This window comes from Nansenia antarctica (genome assembly GCF_963989245.1).
Source record: "Nansenia antarctica genome assembly, chromosome: 6".
Lineage (NCBI taxonomy): Eukaryota > Metazoa > Chordata > Actinopteri > Argentiniformes > Microstomatidae > Nansenia > Nansenia antarctica.
The window spans coordinates 24,151,345-24,161,237 of NC_137676.1; the positions used below are offsets into that span (position 1 = coordinate 24,151,345).

Here is a 9,893-nt window from a genome sequence, read left to right on the forward strand (position 1 = left end):
ATAAAGTGAGTAATCCTCCGTGTTTCCTCAGCATTGAGAGTAGTTCTGTGAGGTAGATAAATGTGTATTAGATGTTGAATGTTTGTCGGTTGGGGAGATTGCGTGGTGTTATGACTGGCGTGTGCGCACTGCTGCCCATGTGCTGTACGTATGCTAGGTGTATGTTTGATGTGCTGTGATGTATATGTATATGTGTTATAGGGTAGATAGCATGTGGCATAGGTATATGTGTATATATGTATGTTCAGTGGAGTTTGTGTAATGTTCTTACAGTTGCATTCTGTTGTCTTTGCAGAACCACAAGTTCACGCATCCATTAAAACCTTTGATAGTAACCTGGCCTGGTTATTGTATCTACACATAAAGGGACATCATAGTTCTAACTGGACTACCCACAGTGATTTGGACTATCCACCAGTCAAGTTTTATATCTATATTTTTCAGATCCCATAAAAAATGTGGTGGAATCGCCTATTTTTTCCGAGACAGTTTTAACTGCAAACAGACATCCTTCTGGGAATTTTTATAATTTGAATATATTTCAGTTGTTTTTAAATGTTCCACTCGAATTCTTTTTATAATTTTATACAGACCACCACAATACTCTACTATCTTCTTTAATGAACTTACAGAACTTCTCTCCATCATTACTACTGAATTTAATGGTCTGATCATTGCTGGTGATTTCAATATTAATGTAGATAACTCAGAGGACAACAAAGCCAAAGAACTCTCTGTTCTGTTAGATGTTTTTGAACTTCAACAACATGTGAACCTCCCTACTCATAATCGAGGTCACACTCTGCACCTTATCATCACCAAAGGCCTAGATATTTCAAATGTCATTGTAACTGACATTGCCCTATCTGACCATTGTTGCATATTGTTTGACGTATCTATCTTCCCGGCTATTCAAACTATGTCTAAAACAATTTCCAAACGATATATCAATGAAAACACCAATGCACTGTTCACACAGGCCTTTTCCCTAGTCCTCCCCAAAACTTCTATTTCAACTTCAGTAAATGACCTCCTACACCATCGTTTCTCAACGGGGGCGGTACCGCCCCCCAGGGGGTGTTCAGACAACATCGGGGGGCGCTGGAACAGATATTTTAAAAAGGGGGGCGTTGAGGTGTTCTTGGGGGGCGTTCGCGCATTAAGTGGTGAGAGAGAGAGAGAGAGAGAGAGAGAGAGAGAGAGAGAGAGAGAGAGAGAGAGAGAGAGAGAGAGAGAGAGAGAGAGAGAGCCACAGCAGCAGCAGCAGATCCTGAAAGGGTGTGTGTAGCGGAGACACCGCGGAGAACTATCCCGGAAGGGGAACAGCTGGGCGGGACGCGAATTTGCGGAACCTAGGATGGTAGGGGAAGGTAGGGCAATACCGCTACCTGATTGGTTGGCGAAGCAGGGAAGGTAGGGCAATACCGCCAGCCAATGAGGGGGCTCTTCACGAGTGCTTCGCCAACCAATCAGGTAGCGGTATTGCCCTACCTTCCCCTACCATCCTAGGTTCCGCAAATTCGCGGGCGGGACGCGCAGGAGCGGCCGCGTGCCAGCGGAGTTCGAGCGGACATTATTATTATTATTATTTTGGATCATCTCTCTCTCCAGCACGCCTGTGACATTGACTAGCCTGTGAAACTTAATAAATACGTGCTTAATACACTCTGTGTCGACCTCCCTTAATGCCGGTGACGTAAGCCTGTCGTGCCAAATACTCACTCCCCGCGTATACACACTACCCTCTGCGCTTACGCATTCACTTTATTCGCTTCATTTCAATACAGCTTATTTAATTTAGTTACAATTAGTGCTAATACCATACCACCATACCAGAACATCACAGCAGGAACAACCTATCTCAAAAAAGCGATCGTAGTCCGGAAAGCTCTCTCTCGCTTACCAATAATCGAACCTAGAGAAATCAGCTACGAATGTCCCCTCCCCTCGCAGGTTCATCACAGTATATTACATAAATGTATTACTGTTAAGTGTTGTTGTGGATGTTATCCCTAGTGCCATTCTGAGGTTAGCATTGCGATGTGTTCGTCTTAACGTTTACAAACTAAAATATACGATCGCTTTTTAGTGATATGTTGCTCCTCTGATGTCCTGGAAACGAACACATAAGCACTCCGAACAGCTGTCAGGGTCTTTTGTTGCTATAGGAAACCACTACTCTGTCTGCTTGCGATTGATCAGCTGTCAGCAGTGTTATTACGGGTACGTTCGTAAATGCACGAACTGTCAGTTCGCTCGGACAAAACCGTGTTTTCAGTCAGAGCACCCATCTCTGAGCGCTCCCAGAGCGCAGAGCTCTGAACTTTGGAACTTTGTTAAGTTTTGATATGTTTTGTTTTCCCTGTCCTTCTCGTTGTCTTGTCTGTCAGTCTGTTGGTTGATTGTTTGTCTTGTATAAGTGTAGTCCCCCTTTCCATCCTCCCCTTTCCCTCCCACACTGACCTCCCCATTATCCCCCCACCCCCACTCTCCCCTTGAACCCCCTTCCCTCCTTCCCCCCACCACCCCCCCCCCCATCCCTCCCACTTCCATCCCTCCCCATCCCGACCCTGGTCTCCCCCCCCTCTCCCCACCCTTCATCTTAAATATATCAAAATAAATAAATAAAAGTACTATGGTCCCCCATTCTGGGGGGGTGGAGGTAAGGGCCTTATGCCCGAAAAAAAAAAAAAAAAGTTTTGATATGTTTTGATATGAGAAATTCGAACTAAGTGGTCAGTTTATGAAAATAATACCTTAGAATACTAATAAATATTAAAATAATAGCCCCCTAGCGTTTGCCGCCATATTGTGACACCACCGCCCCAAAGTCCAATAAAAAATGAATAAATATTAGCATCATAAAACAGCAATTTGTCGAAATGCAACACCAGCACACTTAAAAAAAACTAACAATGTTAGTTGTAATGTACAGTTCTGCAGCCTACTGTTTGTTCTGCATCGGACATGTGTGAAATTGCTGCTGTTCCGTAGCAGTCTGTTTGTATTCTCTGATCTTGTCTAAGTTTGTTCAACACTCAGAAACAGCATTTTTATTCACATTCACATTCGCTTTTCTGCTCTCTGGTAAACTAATGATAATGATATTCCAACTGCCCAGTTAAATCAAATCTATCATTTGGCATTCATTGACATGCTTTTTAAATGATATAAGACAGAATATTAGTCAACATTAATATTCAGGGAAGAAAATAAGCCTACTTTTTTTTGATGGCGGGCGGTAAGAGACCTCGATAATGGACAGGGGGGCGCTGGCCCAAAAAAGGTTGAGAACCACTGTCCTACACGATTTCAACTTAAAAATGACAAAAACCATTGATGATATTGCACCCATTAGATCCAAATGCATCTCTGGTAAGCAAGAAGCTCCCTGGAGAACTGCCCCATCCGTAAAGACCCAAAAAAGAGAATGTCATAAAGCAGAGTGCAGATGGAGAAAAACAAACCTTCAAGTCCACTATGATATCTATAAAGACAATCTTCAAAACTATAACTTAGAAATAAGAAGCGCCAGGCAATCATTTTTCTCTAAGATCATGAACAATAACATCAATAATGCCTGCATCCTTTTCAGAACTGTTGACAGACTTACAAATCCCCCAACACCCATTGCTCAGGAATTTCACTGGACTACTAAATGCAATGAGCTTGCATACTTAAAAAATAAAATAAAAATAGAAACCATTAATAAAATAGAAACCATTAGACGAGGCATTAGCTCTTCTGTGTCAGGCATGAAAAACATGTCCCCATGAACAACCCCAAATAGGGCAGACATAACAACCATGTCACAATTTAACACCATCGATTACAAGACCCTAGATAAAATCATGTCACGCCTTAAAACATCCATCTGTGTCCTTGATGTCCTGCCAACAAGCTTTTAAAAAAACATATTTAGCTGCATGGCAGGTGAACTAATACAAATAATCAACACTTCCCTTTCATCAGGAATCTTCCCTGAAGCCCTGAAAACTGCAGTTATTAAGCCTCTACTAAAAAAGAACGGCCTAGACCCATTTGTACTAAACAACTACAGACCCATATCAAACCTTCCCTTTACAGGAAAATGTATTGAAATGTGACAGGGCATGGTTAAAAAGTCCGCAAGTAGGGCAAAATGTTTCTGTTTTTTCCAGATTATGAAAGGGTAATCTGAACAATTAAGCTTTAAAATGATGTGTCATACATTGAAATCTGAAACAAGTTGAAGAAGTCATGGATATTTGAATGTTGATACCCTCCAAATTACCATTTTGAGAAAACCAGGCTCAAAGTCTTCACAGAGTTTTTTCACAGAGGTAATGGGTGGGAAAAATAGCTGGTTAACTCCACCCTAATCACTTTCTCAAGACAACCACACCCTCAAGACAACCACTCCCCCATTACACTACCTGTCATTACCTACCTGTCAAAATTGCAGGGCTGACACGTTTAAATAGCTAAATAATAATAATAATAATAATAATAATAATTCAAGATTCATGATTTTTTATTGCCATGTGTGCCAAAAGTTTATTACGTCCCATTACAAGTACAAGAGAGTAAAATTCATAGCAATGGAAAAAAATAGGCAAGATACAATTGAGCAATACAATAATAGAACAGTAAAAAAAAAATATGTTGTGTCTGTGTGTATGCATTTATCATTATAGTCCATAAAGCATCTAGTGGGACTTGGTGTAGTTCCTTCCCATCCCATCTGGGCATCAAAGCTGTAATAAAAAAGAAGACAGTACATTTAAAATGATTGCCCACTGTTACCAACACACCACTTTTACAAAATACTACTATGTTCATAAAATAGAATTGCTTATACAATGACAATGACAACTACCTGAAGTGCTGGTGACTCATCAAGGTGTCATCTCTCAGAACCTCTCACCTCGTCATTCTGTAGCACAGATGTCAGGTCAGAGGTGTGGACACACTGCTAGTCAGACCCGTCACCAGGGCCCAGTCTTAGGGTGGGCCAATGAACTGCATGGGGGGGCACAATTATTATGAACTATTTTATATAATCCGATATGCTATGGTATTCGTCATGCAACACTGACATGCATAGTAGGTTGCAGAGGCTAAATTGGACACGTAGCCTACCGATGAAGATTAGACCTAAAATTATCAGAATGCAGCAAATAACATAACAATAAACACAGGCGAAGCTGGTTTATTACAAGGCCTTGTCGACCCGAGTAGGCCTAAGCTAAAATTATTTGAATGCAAGTTACTTTATAGCGTGGAGAGGCCAAGTTGTGCATTACAATGCGCACAGGTCAATAATTGGCACCAACCCGGCACACTTACAAGAACAATAATTAAATAAATGCCAGGGATAGCCTACGTAACTAAAATTAGGAGACTGGCACGCAATCAGTGCACTTCCAAAAGGGATACAGACCGACCGATCGTGTGATCATCACATTAAAACCACCCATCTACAGCAAATAGGATCAGCCAGATCCTCATCATTGAACACGTTATACACAAAGCACATTAAATATAGCATAACCGTGCAAACAGCTCATCTCTCCAGTTGAAAAAGCTGTCGAGAATACAACTAGCAAAACATCACCACGGCGTGTGCTCACACGGACACACACACACACACACACACACACACCCGGCTCAGAAAAGAAGGAGGCGGCGTTTTTCAGTGCTGAATCTCCTCATCAGTAAGTCCTTCCACTCATCCTTGAACTTGTGGGTGAGGTCCTTTTCGAAGGCAAGCTGAATCAGTTGAGCCTTGCGCTTGTGCAACATGCTGCGCCGATGCTCAGAGAAAACATTTTTAAGTGTTGAAAAAGAGTTTTCACAAGTCGCGGTAGACGCTCCCAAAGTTAGGGCGAGTGTATAAGCTTGGATGACAGTTGGCATGGCCTGGAGTGCTGAGTGGAATGTATACTGAGAATATTGGCTATTGTCCATTGTCCATCTTTGGGGGGAAACGAGGTGTCCTCCATCTTCTTTACCAGGAACCCACCACGAGCCACAGCATATTCAGATTCAACCACTTCAGTTCGAGCTAATCTTAGGAGAGGAGTGACCTTCGATGGATCCATGAAATCCTCGGCCTCTGGGTTTAAAGCAGCCAGCGCACCAATGAGCTTGCAGCTGCGCTCTCCAAAACGCGCATCCATCTCTCCTTGCACAGCATCAATAACACTGTAAAACACTCCCAGGAACTCTGTCTTTTCGCCAGTGTCCCTCTGTGACTGTCCAACCGTTCCTTCAACTACAAATGCACCAAAGCTCTTGTTAATTGTGCGTCTTCTCTTAGTTGGACAGCTGGGACCAGCCTCGTCAGTGGCTGAGGCTGGAGGAGAGCAGAGGTCCCAGAGCGCAGTAAACTCATCCTCTGTGCGCAGTGATTTTATGCATTCAGATGCACTGTTCACAAGAGTAACCGCAGTGAACAGGTCCATGTTCTCGCTTTGTAGCAGTCTGTTTGGTGGCTCGAAAAGTAACAAAACTTTCATCGGGGGGCTAGCAAGGCTAGTAGTAGCCCTAGCCCTAACAGTTGGGCTAGTAGGACTTACCTCACTAGTGGTAGCCGTCAGGCCCGGATTAACCCCCTAGGGTGCCCTAGGGTGACCAGACTTGATGTGTGCCCCCCCCCCAACACACACACTTTTTATTTATTTAATTTTTTTACTTTGCAAGTGAAAATTTGATATTTACTATGGTTACAAAAACCATAGATTTACAAGAGCATATTACTACAGTACAGGCTCATCCCAGTTGGGCCTAATGCCGTAGTATAGCCTTGACACTGATGCTCAAATCTGAATGCAACTCACATCCCAATGCAACACGACTTTCTAAATATAGGCTAATTATTTCCATCATAAATGGCCTGAGACTACATGCAAAACCATAACAAAGGGGGAAAATGCACATACTGTATACTACAATAAAACAAGCTCAATACCAACCAAGTCCAAAAATGGAAATAAACAGCGCCTGTCTCTTTGCCGCTCTGCTCACCTTCGTGATGCTGTATCAGACGTAGGCTATAGCCCTGTGCATCACACAGGCCCAAATCAGCCACAGCGTCATATTAGCCCCAAATAATCATAAGTAAGCCTTACCGGTAAGGAAGAGCCTCAGTGCGACAAACACACATTGGAACGTCGTCTGTAGTCCATGTATTCTCAGGATTTGAAGCATCTCCTCTGGTGAACAGGTTGTCTCCTCCCGCACAAAATCCTTGAACTGAATAAGTTCATCTCCAAAGTTTTTGTCCAGGTCATCTGGATATGTGGAGGAGAGCGCAGTAGCGCGTTTACGCACAGAATCGCGGTCCATGTCGGAATCAAACAAAACGCCAAATAGTCCATTCAGGGCCCTGTATGCATCAATGCGCTGAACAAGACAGGATTGCTTAATTTTTCGCTTGGCAGAGCCACTCAGTTGTCGCCTGTCCATTTTGATTTCTTAGTTGATAGTTTGGCGTCACTGCGTCATCGCGCACCTGTCTGTGATTGGGGGGGGGGGGGGGGCACTTGTCTGTGACTGGGGGTGGGGCACTCGCAATTATTTATCTTATTATTTATATGATAGCCTAAATATAACCGTTAGTTTTGTATCTGTGTGGATGTCTATCTGTGTGGATGTCTTCCAGTAAATATAGCCTATATTTTAAAAATGTGCCCCAAATATTTTAAAGGTCTATTCATTGTCCGAATAATTTGGTGCCCCCCCATTGGCTGGTGCCCCAGGGCATTCACCCGATGCAATATATGGATAATCCGGGTTTGGTAGCCGTCGGGGTGCTAGTGTCAGGCTGCCCACAGTCGCTAATGCTGGTGCTACGTATGTCCATCGGGGTTGGGTGCAGCTGCACCTTTCGAGGATTTACCGGTAATCCACTTTCTTATATCCATCTTTATTCAAAAAGCTTTATCCATCAAAAAGCGCAGATTTCACTCAACTGCTCAGTGCTCGCCTCACACAACTGAAATGGCGAGAGCAGCAGCGTGCGTAACGTGCAACTTTCAACTATCAACTTTCAAATGATTGGTTGTCACTAGAATCCCGTCCAACAAAATGAAAAACACACTATTGTTTCTCAATTTTAATGTCTTCATTTAACATAAAATATGAATAATATATATATTTTTTTAAATATCTGGCTGCCAGTTGGGGGGGCACCAGCACGTCTGTGGGGGGGCCTGGCCCCCTGAGGCCCGCCCATAGTGACGGGCCTGCTGCTAGTGTAGGTTTTCCATAGACTCAGTGTACTGTTGTTGTACTGTAAGAAGTAGGCTAGTGAAATCATTTCAATCCACAGTATGTATGCAAATCTAGCAAATCTACACATAAATGAATTAATCATTATTTTTGATTCCACACAACATTACCGTTCATTACAAAAGCATTAACTTTTTATATAATCTATTATATCTCTAACAAAGCTATCTAGCTAGCTAACAAGCTAACACTTGTTTGGCTAGCTGGTACACACAAACACACTAAAATGGTGCATGAAACATATTACAGTATGTTGCATGTTTAGTAGGTCTGCAACAAATGTATTTATTCATTATGTTTGATCTTTGACAACCTATTTCTTCCTCCCACCATCTCCTATTAGTTTTGTAGAGGGGTGGCATAATTGTGGTGAGCACAGTTCCAGTGGTTTAATAACTGATGCTAACAAAGGCGCTCTCTACCTTACTCACAAAACAACAAATAACTGTTTGGCTATAAGTAAACAACACAAAATCCTAGTAAACAACACATGTAACTCACAAAAACTTACCCAAGAACACAGCAGAAGGTCTGTCTGGAGACGACTGTGCCATGGATAGTGAACTGATGTGGAGATCAATGTCTGAAATTCTGTTGTCTTCTTCGTCATCGTCTACAACACTAATACCCCCCACCCGACTTTGCTAACTGAATGTAGGTATTTAGTGAATGTAAAACTGTTGGATATGATATAGAGTGGGTTCTTCATCGCTTCATTTGTCGTCCTATGCCAAAAACCGGAAAAAAACACTTTTTTTCACAACAATACTTGTTTGGCTCGATTGCGAGGTTTCACAATTGCCGAGATGCAGACCCATTCACAAATGGTTGCCCACAAACAACTTAGCAATTATTTGACCCTAAATGATCTCTTCGATGACTTTCAATCAGGCTTTATAGCACTGAAACGGCCCTTATTAAGGTCCTTAATGACATTCGCATAAAAATAAAATCTCTGTTTTGGTACTACTAGATCTTAGCGCTGCCTTTGACACTGTAGACAACGACATTCTAATAGATAGACTAAAAACCTGGGAAGGACTTTCGGGCACTGCCCTAAACTGGTTTAGATCCTACCTACAGGACAGAAGCTACTATGTCTCCATTGGCAACTTTGTATCGGACCAAATGAAAATGACATGTGGGGTTCCCCAAGGGTCAATCCTTGGCCCCCTTCTATTTAATCTCTACATGCTTCCATTGGGACACATCATAAAAACGAACAAAATTGCCTACCACAACTATGCGGATGACACTCAAATCTACATAGCCCTCTCACCGAACGACTATAGACTTATTGACAATCTGTAATTTGAACACATTACACCAATCCTATGATCCCTCCACTGGCTACCAGTCTCTCAGAGAATTGAATTCAAAATCCTCTTAATTACATACAAATCACAAAATGGTCTTGGACCAAAATACATATCAGACCTCCTCCCACCCTATATTCACGCAGGGTGAGGCTAATCAGCTAATCATTCCAATAGTAAAAACAAAACACGGTGCAGCAGCTTTCAGTCACGCTGCTGCATGTTCCTGGAACAAACTCCCTGAAGAAATCAAACAGGCCCAAACCCTTAAAATATTTAAATCTAAGCTAAAAACCTTCATGT

General features: G+C 42.4%; 1 protein-coding gene across 1 annotated transcript in view; it reads left to right on the forward strand.

Moving 5' to 3' along the window:
* Window positions 1-9,893, forward strand: part of clvs2 (clavesin 2) — a gene marked incomplete at both ends in the record, with an annotated part of 91,452 nt that overhangs the window by 70,875 nt on the left and 10,684 nt on the right. The window lies entirely within an intron of this gene.